At 42.2% G+C, this 14,081-nt stretch overlaps 1 protein-coding gene across 1 annotated transcript in view; it reads right to left on the reverse strand.

Moving 5' to 3' along the window:
* Nucleotides 1-14,081, reverse strand: part of ano9b (anoctamin 9b) — a 208,235-nt gene that overhangs the window by 174,144 nt on the left and 20,010 nt on the right. The window contains exon 2 of the mRNA XM_087996676.1: nt 4,028-4,099. The gene's annotated coding sequence lies outside the window, so the exon portion shown is untranslated. The remainder of the gene's footprint in view (nt 1-4,027; nt 4,100-14,081) is intronic.

Genomic DNA, 14,081 nt, shown 5'->3' on the forward strand with positions numbered 1-14,081 from the left:
TGTGTTGCTTCCCTGGTGCCAGGATCAAGGATGTCTCTGAGAGGGTGCAGAATATTCTCACGGGGGAGAGGGGCAAGCAAGAGGTCATTGTCCACATTGGAACCAATGATAGGAAGGCAAAAGGTTGAGATTCTGAAGGGAGATTACAGAGGGTTAGGCAGAAATTTAAAAAGGTCTTCAAGGGTAGTAATATCTGGATTACTCCCAGTGCTACGAGCTAGTGAGGGCAGGAATAGGAGGAGAGAGCAGATGAATGCATGGCTGAGGAGCTTGTGTATGGGAGAAGGATTCACATTTTTTGGATCATTGGAATCTCTTTTGGGGTAGAAATGACCTGTACAAGAAGGAACGGATTGCACCTAAATTGGAAGGGAACTAATATACAAAGCAGGGAACTTTGCTAGAACTGCTCAGGAGGATTTAAACTAGTAAGGTTGGGGGGGGGACGGGGACAGGGGGTTGGGCCCCAGGGAAATAGTGAGGAAAGAGATCAATCTGACACTGGTACAGTTGAGAACAGAATCAAGTCAAACAGTCAGGGCAGAACTAATAAACTAATAAGATAGAACTAATAAATTAAACTGCATTTATTTCAATGCAAGGAGCCTAACAGGGAAGGTAGCTGAACTCAGGGCATGGTTAGCAACATGGGACTGGGATATCATAGCAATTACAGAAACATGGCTCAGGGATGGGTAGGACTGGCAGCTTAATGTTCCAGGATATAAATGCTACAGGAAGGATAGAAAGGGAGGCAAGAGAGAAAGAGGAGTGGCATTTTTGATAAGGGATAGCATTACAGCTGTGCTGAGGGAGGATATTCCTGGAAATACATCCAGGGAAGTTATTTGGGTGAAACTGAGAAATAAGAAAGGGATGATACCCTTATTGGGATTGTAGACCCCCTAATAGTCAGAGGGAAATTGAGAAACTAACTTGTAAGGAGATCTCAGCTATCTGTAAGAATAATAGGGTGGTTATGGTAGGGGATTTTAACTTTCCAAACATCGACTGGGACTGCCATTGTGTTAAAGGTTTAGATGGAGAGGAATTTGTTAAGTGCGTACAAGACAATTTTCTGATTCAATGTGTGGATGTACCAACTAGAGAAGGTGCAAAACTTGACCTACTCTTGGGAAACAAGGCAGGGGAAGTGACTGAGGTGTCAGTAGGGGAGCACTTTGGAGCCAGCGACCATAATTCTCTTAGTTTTAAAACGTGATGGAAAAGGATAGACTAGATCTAAAAGTTGTAGTTCTAAATTGGAGAAAGGCCAATTTTGACGGTATTCGACAAGAACTTTCGAAAGCTGATTGGAGGCAGATGTTCGCAGGTAAAGGGATGGCTGGAAAATAGGAAGCCTTCAAAATTGAGATAATGAGAATCCAGAGAAAGTATATTCCTGTCAGGGTGAAAGGAAAGGCTGGTAGGTATAGGGAATGCTGGACGACTAAAGAAATTAAGGGTTTGGTTAAGAAAAAGAAGGAAGCATATGTCAGGTACAGACAGGATAGATCGAGTGAATCCTTAGATGAGTATAAAGGAAGTAGGAGTGTCCTTTCGAGGGAAATCAGGAGGGCAAAAAGGGGATATGGCATAGCTTTGGCAAATAGAATTAAGGAGAATCCAAAGGGTTTTTACAAATACATTAAGGACAAAAGGGTAACTAGGGACAGAATAGGGCCCCTCAAAGATCAGCAAGGCGGCCTTTGTGTGGTGCCACAGAAAATGGGGGAGACACTAAATGAGTATTTTGCATCAGTATTTACTGTGGAAAAGGATATGGAAGATATAGACTGTAGGGAAATAGATGGTGACATCTTACAAAATGTCCAGATTACAGAGGAGGAAGTGCTGGATATCTTGAAACGGGTAAAGGTGGATAAATCCCCAGGACCTGATCAGGTGTACCCGAGAACTCTGTGGGAAGCCAGAGAAGTGATTGCTGGGCCTCTTGCTGAGATATTTGTATCATCGATAGTCACAGATGACGTGCCAGAAGACTGGAGGTTGGCAAACGTGGTGCCACTGTTTAAGAAGGGCGGTAAGGACAAGCCAGGGAACTATAGACCGGTGAGCCTGACGTCGGTGGTGGGCAAGTTGTTGGAGGGAATCCTGAGGGACAGGATGTACATGTATTTGGAAAGGCGAGGGCCGATTAGTCTCAAAGGTAAAAGACAGAAGGAGGTGGTGGAGGGTTGTTTTTCAGACTGGAGGCCTGTGACCAGTGGAGTGCCACAAGGATCGGTGCTGGGTCCTCTACTTTTTGTCATTTACATAAATGATTTGGATGCAAGCATAAGAGGTACATTTAGTAAGTTTGCAGATGACACCAAAATTGGAGGTATAGTGGACAGCGAAGAGGGTTACTCAGATTACAACAGGATCTTGACCAGATGGGCCAATGGGCAGAGAAGTGGCAGATGGAGTTTAATTCAGATAAATGCGAGGTGCTCCATTTTGGGAAAGGAAATCCTAGCAGGACTTATGCACTTAATGGTAAGGTCCTGGGTACTGTTGCTGAACAAAGAGAGCTTGAGAGCAGTTCATAGCTCCTTGAAAGTGGAGTTGCAGGTAGATAGGATAGTGAAGAAGGCATTTGGTATGCTTTCCTTTATTGGTCAGAGTATTGAGTACAGGAGTTGGGAGGTCATGTTGCAGCTGTACAGGACATTGGTCAGGCCACTGTTGGATTATTGCGTGCAATTCTGGTCTCCTTTCTATCGGAAAGATGTTATGAAACTTGAAAGGGTTCAGAAAAGATTTACAAGGATGTTGCCTGGGTTGGAGGATTTGAGCTACAGGGAGAGGCTGAACAGGCTGAGGCTGTTTTCCCTGGAGCGTCGGAGGCTGAGGGGTGACCTTATTTATAGAGATTTACAAAATTATGAGGGGCATGGATAGGGTAAATAGGTAAAGTTTTTTACCTGGGGTCGGGGTGTCCAGAACTGGAGGGCATAGGTTTAGGGTGAGAGGGGAAAGATAAACAAGAGACCTAAGGGGCAACCTTTTCACACAGAGGGTGGTATGGGTATGGAATGAGCTGCCAGAGGAAGTGGTGGAGGCTGGTACAATTGCAACATTTAAGAGGCATTTGGATGGGTATATGAATAGGAAGGGTTTGGAGGGATATGGGCCGGGTGCTGGCAGATGGGACTAGATTGGGTTGGGATATCTGGTCGGCATGGACAGGTTGGACCGAAGGGTCTGTTTCCATGCTGTACATCTCTATGACTCTATGTAGTGCCAAACGGCTGTTTCCATATTGTAGGGAATCTAATATAATCTTTATCACTGGAGTGTAAGGGGTTGAGAGGTGACCTTATATAAGTTTATAAAATAATGAGGGCTATAGATAGAATTAATGGTAGGTGTCTTTCCCCTCGATTGAGGGATTTCAGAACTAGGGGGCACATTTTTAATGTGAGAGGTAAAAGATTCTAAAAAGACGTGAGGAACAAATTTTCTTTTTACAAAATGTGGTTTACGTGTGGAATGAACTTCCTGAGAAAGTGGTGGATTTGGGTACAATTACAACATTTAAAACACATTTGGATAAGTTCATGAATAGGAAAGGTTTAGAGGGATATTGGCCCGGAGCAGGCAGGTGGGACTAGTTTAGTGATTATGTGTGGCATGGACTGGTTCCATGGACTGGGTCTGTTTCCGTGCTGTATGAGTCTATGACTATAAAAGCTGAAGAATAATAAGATAATTTGGGAAATGCATACAGAAAGGCTTGAAGACCCAGATTCTAATCCATGCTGTGCATGATTTAATTAAATAAAGCTTTATATTATATTCAGCAGCTTCCTTTTGACTGGTACCTGTTCAATCAATAGCTGTATCCTCCAAGGGAGTTGTTTGATTAGCAGTATAGAGAGAACCTATTTTCTTCTCCTAACCTACATTTTAACATAATTTGAAGTATTTAATAAAGGAGCTCGAGCAAATGAGCATACACCCTCTATTCAACAGTGTGTGGTTAAAGTATTGATTACTATACTTTCGCATTTGTTCAGATTACCAGTAATTCTTCATTTTCAGGCACCAGAATTTCACTTTCAGAGTTGGCTACTGCGTAAATTAGTTCATCATTCTGTAAATAAACAAATGGTTCGATGGCATTATGCTCACATACTTGTAACAAAGAAATCAGATAAAAAAGCAAAATACTTCAAATGCAGGAAACCTTAAGTAAAAATAAAAATGCTGGGAATACTTAGCAAATGAAATAACATCTGTCGACAGAAAAATAGAATTAACACTTCTGGGCAATGGTCTTCCATCAGAATTGGAAAATGTTAGAACTGTAGTGTGTTTTAAGCAAATAAAATGGAGGGAGGGGCATAGGAAAGAATAAGAGTGAAGGTCTGTGATAAAAGGAAAGACAGGAGAGATCAAAAGAGAAAAAAAATCTGTTGATAGATCAAAGCCAAACAGATTGATGATGGCACAAACACAGAAAGAAAACGTGTCTAGAAAGAATAATTAGTAACCTAAGTAAAAATTAAAAATAACATACAATCAAAAATAAGGGAAATGTCGAAGAAAATACTGAACCTAAAAAGAGGAACAAAACTGAGTAGAGAGGACAATGTGAAACTGTTGGAACTCAATGTTAAGTTCGGCTGCCTGTAAAGTGCTTAACTGATAGGGAATGTGCTATTCTTTGAACATATACTGAACTTCACTAGAACACTATGGGATGTTGAGAACAAAGAGATCAACCTGAGAACAAGCTCCACTTCTCCTATTACTTCCATAGCTATCTTAAGAGTGTAAGCCTAAATATTACTCCAACCAGTATTTCATCTAGTTGTCAATCACTTCTTCCTTTGTATCACAAATGTATTAATATTCTTTCTCAGCTTTAGTGAATTAACAATTTTACCTTCTCCAGTTAAAACTGAAGCAATGTAGATATTTAATGCTTCTGTCATTTTTCTGTCATTACCTATTGGTTTGTCCTGCATACTCCTAGTGCGCTAACCCTACTTCAACTTTCCCTCTATTGTTTATGTGCATCTAAAAGATTTTTTTTATTCCTTGATAACCAATGCTGTAAATTTTCATTGTTTTTCATGTGTTTTTGAAAACTTCTTTCCCAAGTTCTTTGCATTCCATTTTGTTCCATTCTTCTTTAGAATCTCAGTATATTGTGTATATCCTTTATTTAGAATTAATTTAGCTACAACTCTTTATTCATTTCTGGTTCCCCATAGCTGGCTTTCTATGTTCTAGTTTTAGAAAAATACATTTCCCTCAAACTCTACTGATTATCTTTTTAAAGATTTCCATCTTAATGGACTGAATTTTACAGATCATCTGTGGCCGTGAAAACAGGCAGGTGGATCATAAATTGTGATGATGTGTCTGCTCCTGGACTATCCACATAATTTTTTTGATTTTATGAGTGGCAGGGGAGTTTCTGAGTGGACTGCCCACTTATGGTCCAATTAAAGTCCTAAAACTAATAATTAATGCACAAGTAAGGATCATATCCTATTGCCACTTTGGGCTCATCCTTGTAACTTAGATTTGGTATGGAAAGTTCGCCCCTAGTGCATTATCCAGCCCCTTATTTTTCTTGATTTTACTCTGTTTATTTTTATTAATTCCACCCTCATTTCCTCAGAGGTTGCTGTATTCCAATCAATTATCTTAATCTTTGTCCTACTTACATCATTCTTGTTCTTAGACTTGAATATTAGAATGTTGTTATCAGTATGAGATGCTTTCTGACTTCTGTCTGCTTTGGTTTGTAACAATGACCAGAACCAGTGTTGTAAAATAAAACAAAGAACTGCAGATGTTGAAGATCTGGAGAGACAGGAAATTGCTGGAGAAACTCAGCAACCATAGAGTGAAAGCCGAGTTAGCTTTTTGAGTCCAGTGACCCTTCCCGAGACTTTCAAACTTGGTTGTTCCCTGATACCTCCATTATAGCCTTTTGCCTAGGCCTTGACAATACATAAGGAAGGGAAGGCCACCACCAACCCCCCTCCCCATGATGCCAGAGTACCTAGAAATGCCCTTTAAGGGCAACAACATGATGTACAGAGATTAAAATAGAAAGGTAAGTACAGTAAAATTCCTTTTAAAGATTTTGCGCTGTTTCTATTAATTGTAGGTGTGATCACTTTTATATTGTTTAAAAAATGTAATGTCATTGTTCTTAATAATTCTAAGTATAATTTATTTTCCTTATTTAATATTCATAGAAACACAAAAGATGGGGGGAAGAGGCCATTTGGCCCTTTGAGCCTGCTCCACCATTCATTACAATCATGGCTGATCAGCCAACTCAACAGTTTTCTCCTGTTTTTTCCCCATAACTTCTGATTCCATTTGCCCCAAGTACTACATCTAGCTGCCTCTTGAATACATTCAATGTTTTGGCATCAACTATTTCCTGCAGTAATGAATTCCACACCCTCACCACACTTTGGGTTAAGAAATATCACATCTCCATCCTAAATGATCCACCTCAAAACCTCAGGCTGTGACCCCTCTACGGACGCACTGCCTCATGGCGCCAGAGACCTGGGTTTAATTCCCGCTTCGGGCAACTGTCTGTGTAGAGTTTGCACATTCTCCCCATGTCTGCGTGGGTTTCCTCCGGGTGCTCCAGTTTCCTCCCACAGTCCAAAGATGGGTTGCTCTTCAGAGGGTCGGTGTAGACTTGTTTGGCCGAAGGGCCTGTTTCCACACTGTAAGTAATCTAATCTAAAAAAACTAATCTAATCCTTCATGCATCTACCCTGTCTAGTCCTGTTAGAATTTTATAAGTTTCTATGAGATCCCCTCTCATTCGTCTGAACTCAAAGTTAAGTAATCATTTCTAGAGAATAGGTTGGGTAGATATGTAAAATCAATGAGGTATGTAAGGAGGTAGTGTGGCAGACTGGTAGTGGTAGATAGTAGGTTAGTAAATGGCAGGGAGGAAGGATGGTCAGGTCAAATCTGATGCATGGGTGGTGCTGGCAAATGCTGTTGAACCGGAGGGGGTTTGTGGGCTGAGTCAGTGTCAGGAGCAGTATCAGGGATTGTTGTCAGAACTGGAGGAGGAAAGAAAGAGATGTCATATGTCTGGGGAGTCTGAAGGTGAGGGGGCACTGGTGAATAAGGGTCACAGTGGGGGTGAATGTCCAGTAGGGGTCAAAATGGGTAGTTAGAGATTCAGTAGTGAGTTGAGAGTTGCGAATTAGTTTAATTCTCAATTAAGGAGTTGAATAATTTTTCATTCCTCTAACATTTTCTGAGTAATTATTAAATATGACAGAACCATCCAAAATTTCAGACTCTAAAAGTCGATGACTTTTCTAGACGATTCCCAAAACTGGGTAAATTCAACTAACTCGGCAACTCTTGAACAGACAGCTGCATTAGGGTTTTTGCATGGTCCTGACAAATAGCTTCTCTTTCCACTGCTATAACAATTGTCTTCCAGACAGAAGATCTGGGATGTTATCTTCAATTACTACAGCTACTCCACCATCCACCTTTCCTTTATTTTACTTCTAAAATATGCCGCATATTAGATTAGATTACTTACAGTATGGAAACAGGCTCTTCGGCCCAACAAGTCCACACCGATCTGCCGAAGCGCAACCCACCCAGACCCATTCCCCTACATTTACCCCTTCACCTAACACTACGGGCAATTTAGCATGGCCAATTCAGCTAACCTGCACATTATTTTTTGGATTGTGGGAGGAAACCGGAGCACCTGGAGGAAACCCATGCAGACATGGGGAGAATGTGCAAACTCCACACAGAGTCGCCTGAAACGGGAATTGAACCCGGGTCTCTGGCGCTGTGAGGCAGCAGTGCTAACCACTGTGCCACCGTCCGCCAGAATGACGTGATCACAGGCAGTGGTGGGATACGAACCCACGCCTCAACTGAGACTGGAATTTGAGTCGAGCGCCTTAGACCACTCGGCCACACTACCAAGCCCACTTACAACAATATTACACAATATTGCAACAATTTACTTGCCAATCCTGCCTTGCTGTCATATTTCAGTCACCTCAATAACATGTAGATCCTTCTACAAATGTCGCCTCTAATTCGTGCATTTTATTTTGCTCTGCATTAGTTTAAATTGTTTTTACCTTTTATTTCTCATTTATACCCTCGGGTTAAATCACCACCTGAGAGCAGCCCCTATGGTCTGGTAAGACTATGGCACCACAACCACAAAATTAATAGCTTTACTTGTCATTCCTCTCTCTATTGAATATAAAATTTAAATTGTCTTTGCACTATCCTTATTCCTTGCTTTAGTTTGTCCATTAATTTTTTTTGCCTGATTCTTCTATTGTTAGGTTCCCAGCATTGATGCTGTTTACTCCTACAATGCTCTCATTTTAAAATCTTATTTCTGAGGTGTAGTTATATTTTGCTAGGGCTTTTGTCCCAACCCAGTTCACATGAAGTCCTTAGCAGCAGTTGAATTCACAGGACCACAATCTATTTTGTACTCTTTATTAAATTGGCTATAAGATAGATGCCCGCAGTGAGTGCCTCACAGTATAATTCATATGACTACTGCAAGCCTAAAGGCACATAAGTGCAGCAGTCCATCTCAAAGCCAAGTAGTCTCCTTTTCATGGAAAACATTTCAAAAATATGCATGCATTATCGTTTATAATGTGAGCTACCCATGTTATCCACTATGCACACAACTATGGCTAGCTGCATTAACAATTTGTTATTCTCCCAGTCCATGTGTGTTCCACATACAGTCTTTCAAATTATGCCAATCTCTTAGTGGTATGTATGTACATTTGTCGTCATTCATTGTTCATACTTTTTTGCAGGAAATGTTGTTTCCATGTCACTCATCATAATTTTTATTGTTCTATTTCCGTTGATGGTGTGCTGTGATCTATGCAGACAGAGTTCACGTCTTCCTGTGCGGCCACTTGCAGCGAAGGGACAGTTTCTCTGTGCCAATATGCATATGCCACTGCGACAGTATATCTGATCTAGGTGACCATTGCTTTATGCAGGTCCAATTTGCCACATGAGCTCACTCTTGCTGAGGGCACTGAAGGTTTGTATCCTGGCTGCCTCTCATCAACTTGTGCAACTGCTTGGCAGTTTTAATAAAGTGAAATTTGGTTTTCTGCCATTTCATCTTCATTTTGTTGTGCTTGTTATTTCTTCTAGTTTATGCCAAACAGTATATGCTGCAAGTCTGCTGAAGGATTCCACAGCAGAACAGATACAAACTTTGCAACCTTGCCACATCCAATTGTGAACTGTAAAGGACTATTGAACAACTCAAAGAAAGAAGAGGCTCCACAAATATCCCCATCCACAATGACCAATACAAAAGTTATAGCTGAAACATTTGTAAGAATCTTCAGTCAGAAGTGCCATGTGGATAATGCATCATCAGCATCAGGTTCCAGTGTCCAACCAACCCAATTAAATCCACATGACAGAGAAACAGCTTGGGCAAAGGCAATGGACCCGGAAGTTGCTGCACCTCGACACAAAAACTGAAAGAACTGTGGTTGCTGTAAATCAGAAACAAAAATAGAGGTTGCAGGAAAATCTCAGCAGGTATGGCAGCATCTGTGAAGAGAAATCACAGGAAGGGTCACCTGTCATAGAGTCATAGAGATGTACAGCATGGAAACAGACCCTTCGGTCCAACCCGTCCATGCCGACCAGATATCCCAACCCAAACTAGTCCCACCTGCCAGCACCTGGCCCATATCCCTCCAAACCCTTCCTATTCATATACCCATCCAAATGCTTCTTAATTGTTGCAATTGTACCAGCCTCCACCACTTCCTCTAGCAGCTCATTCCATACACATACCACCCTCTGTGTGAAAAGGTTGCCCCTTAGGTCCCTTTTATATCTTTCCCCTCTCACCCTAAACATATGCCCTCTAGTTCTGGACTCCCTGACCCCAGGAAAAGACTTTGCCTATTTATCCTATCCATGCCCCTCATAATTTTGTAAACCTCTATAAATAAGGTCACCCCTCAGCCTCCGACGCCCCAGAGAAAACAGCCCCACAGCCTGTTCAGCCTCTCCCTATAGTTCAAATCCTCCAACCCAGGCAACATCCTTGTAAATCTTTTCTGAACCCTTTCAAGTTTCACAATATCTTTCCGATAGGAAGGAGACCAGAATTGCATGCAATATTCCAAAAGTGGCCTAACCAATGTCCTGTACAGCTGCAACATGACCCCCCCAACTCCTGTACTCAATACTCCGACCAATAAAAGAAAGCAGACCAACCGCCTTCTTCACTATCCTATCTACCTGCGACTCCACTTTCAAGGAGCTATGAACCTGCACTCCAAGCTCTCTTTGTTCAGCAACACTCTCTAGGACCTTACCATTAAGTGTATAAGTCCTGCTAAGATTTGCTTTCCCAAAATACAGCAACTCGCATTTATCTAAATTAAACTCCATCTGCCACTTCTCTGCCCATTGGCCCATCTGGTCAAGATCCTGTTGTAATCTGAGGTAACCTTCTTCACTGTCCCTGTCCTGAAACATTAACTTTGATTTCTCTTCACAACTGCCAGACCTGCTGAGTTTTCCAGCAACTTCTTTTTGTGCACACCTAAACAAACTATTCTGGTACAGCTATAATACTGGCATCTACCCAACAATATAGAAAACTGTCCAGTGAATTCAAACAAATCTAACAACTCAAGACTGGGCATCCATGAGACACTGGGCTATTATGAGCAGAAGAATTATACTCCAGCATAATCTGCAACCTCATACTCTTTATAAATGGATCCTGGACTTCCTGACTGGGAGACCTCAGTTGGTCCAGATTGGGAACAGCATCTCCAATACCATCACACTGAACACGGGGACCTCAAGGGCTGTGTGCTCAACCCACTGTTGTTCACCCTGCTGAAACATGACTGTGCAGCGATGCACAGCTCGAATCATATTATTAAGTTCGCTGATGACATGACTGTAATGGGTCTCATTAGCAGGAACAACGAGTCAGCATACAGAGAGGAGGTACAGCAGCTAACGGACCAGTGCACAGCCAACAACCTGTCTCTGAATGTGGACAAAACGAAAGAGATGGTTGTTGACTTCAGGAGGGCATGGAGCCTGGTGCCTCAATACCAGCTCCATAGCTAAGAGAGCCCAGCAGCTTCTCTACTTTCTGCATAGGTTGAGGAAAGCCCATTTCCCAACAGCCCCCACTCCATCCTCACATTCTACAGAGTTCATTGAGAGCACCCTGAGCTGCTGCATCATTGCATGGTTCGGGAGTAGCAACATCTCAGATCGTAAGACCCTACATCGGATAGTGAGGACATCTGAGAGGATCATCGGGGTCTCTCTTCCCTCCATAACAGACATTTACACCACATGCTGCATCCGAAAGGCTCTTCTCCCTCCTGCCATCTGGCAGAGATACCAGAGTATTCAATCTCTCACAGCCAGATTGTGCGACTGTTTCTTCCCCCAGGCCATCAGGCTCCTTAACACTGTATAATCAGACTCTATTCCATCTGAATTTGTACACCACTGTGCCTGTTGTCTTGATGTGAAAGGTATTACTGTGCTGTCTTTTATATTTTGCACTTCTTATGCATTTTATACTGCCCTGCGTATAACCGTGTAGTTTGTGCTGTCCAAGTAGCACCTTGCTCCTGGAGGAACGCTGTCTCGTTTTTTTCACTGTATCAGTTGTATATGATAGAAATGACAAATAAAGCCACACTTGACTCTTGACTCAATCATTACTGTTAAGCAAGGGATCAACCCTAGTTCAATAGACAGCGCTGGAGGAGACGCCAGGAGCAGCAGCAGGCATAGACCATTTTTGGAATATTGTGTGCATTTCTGGTCTCCTTCCTACTGGAAGGATGTTGTGAAACTTGAAAGGTTCAGAAAAGATTTAGAAGGATGTTGCCACAGTTGGAGAGTTTGAGCTACAGGGAAAGGCTGAATAGGCTGGGGCTGTTTTCCTTGGAGCGTCGGAGCTGAGGACTGACCTTATAGAGGTTTATAAAATTATGAGGGGCATGGACAGGACAACTAGACAAGGGTGGGAGAGTCGAGAACTAGAGGGTATAGATTTAGGTTGAGGGGGAAAGATTTAAAAGGGAACTAAGGGACAACTTTTTCACGCAAAGGGTGGTGCATGTATAGAATGAATTGCCAGAGGAAGTGGTGGAGGCTAGTACAATTACAACATTTAAAAGGCATCTGGATAGATATATAAATAGGAAGAGTTTAGAGGGATATGTGCAAGTGCTGGCAAATGGAACTAAATTAAGTTAGGTTCACTGGTCAGCATGGACGAGTTGGACTAAAGTGTTTGTTTCCATGTTGTATATCTCTATGACACTATGAACCTGGTGAAGATACCAAACAGGACTACTTGCGTAGCAAACAGCAGAAGCAGCAAGTGATACGAACAGCTAAGCAGCCTACAAACAACTGATCAGATCAAAGCTCTAAAGTCCTGCCACATGCAGTCATGAATCATGTGAATAATTAAAGAATTCATTGGAGTAGGAGACTCCACAAATACACTTATGATGGAGGGGCCCAGTATATCAGTGCAAAACATAAGGCTGAAGCATTCGGAGCAAGCTTCAGCCAGAAACACAAAGTGGATGATCCATCTCAGCCTCCTCCAGTGATCTCCAGCATTACAGATACCAGTTTTCAGGAAATCTGATTCACTCCATGTGACATCAAGAAATGATTGAAAACACCAGTTGATCAAAGACAATGGGCCCAAAAAACATGTCAAAAATAGTACTGAAGACTCATGTTCCAGAATTTGCCGCTCCCATAGCCAAGCTCTTCCAGGACAATTAAAACACTGGCATCTACCCGACTATGTGGAAAATTTCGCAAGTATGTCCTATACATAAAAGCAGGATAAGTTTAACCTGGCCAATTACTTCCCCATCAATAGAACACAGAACATTATAGCGCAGTACAGGCCCTTCGATCCTCGACTTTGCGCTGATCTGTGGAACCAATCTGAAACCCATCTATCCTACACTATTCCATTTTCATCTATATGTCTATCCAATGACCATTTAAATGTCCTTAAAGTTGTTGAGTCAACTACTGTTGCAGGCAGTGCGTTCCACGCCCCTTCTATTCTCTGAGAAAAGAAACTACCACTGACATTTGTCCTATATCTATCACCCCTCAATCTAAAGCTATATCCCCTCATACTAGCCATCACCACCCAAGGAAAAAGGCTCTCGCTGTCCACCCTATCTAGCCCTCTGATTATCTTGTATGTCTCAACTGTCAAGTCTCAACCTTCTCTCTAACAAAAACAGCCTCAGGTTCCTCAGCCTTTCCTCATAAGACTTTCCCTCCATACCAGGCAACATCCTAGTAAATCTCCTCTGAAGCCTCTCCAAAGCTTCCACATCCTTCCTCTCATGCGGTGAACAGCACTGTATACAATACTCCAAGTGCAGCTGCACCAGAGTTTTGTACAACTGCAGCATGACCTCATGGCTCTGAAACTCAATCCCTCTACCAATAAAAGCTAACACACTGTATGCCTTCTTAACAACCCTATCAACCTGAGTGACAACTTTCAGGGATCCACGCACCTCGACACCAAGATCCCTCTGCTCATTTACACTACCAAGAATCTTACCATTAACCCAGTACTCTGTATTCCTTAGGGTCCTTCCAAAGTGAATCACCACAGACTTTTCCACATTAAACTCCATTTGCCACCTCTCAGCCCAGCTCTGAGGTTATCTATGTCCCTCTGTAACCTGCAACATCCTTTATCACTATCCACAACTCCACTGATCTTAGCGTCATCCGCAAATCCATCTACATCGTCATCTAGGTCATTTATAAAAATGACAAACAGCAGTTGCCCCAAAACAGATCCTTGTGGTATGCCACTAGTAACTGAACTCCAGGATGAACATTTCCCATCAGCCACCACCCTGTTTTCTTTCAGCTAGCCAATTTCTGATCCAAACTGTTAAATCACCCTCAATCCCATGGCTTCATATTTTGTGCAATAGCCTACTGTGGGGAAGCTTATCAAACGCCTTACAGAAATCCATATACAC

Source organism: Chiloscyllium plagiosum, unplaced genomic scaffold, assembly GCF_037043375.1.
Source record: "Chiloscyllium plagiosum isolate Xiang-an unplaced genomic scaffold, Cpla_swu_hap1 HiC_scaffold_18, whole genome shotgun sequence".
NCBI lineage: Eukaryota > Metazoa > Chordata > Chondrichthyes > Orectolobiformes > Hemiscylliidae > Chiloscyllium > Chiloscyllium plagiosum.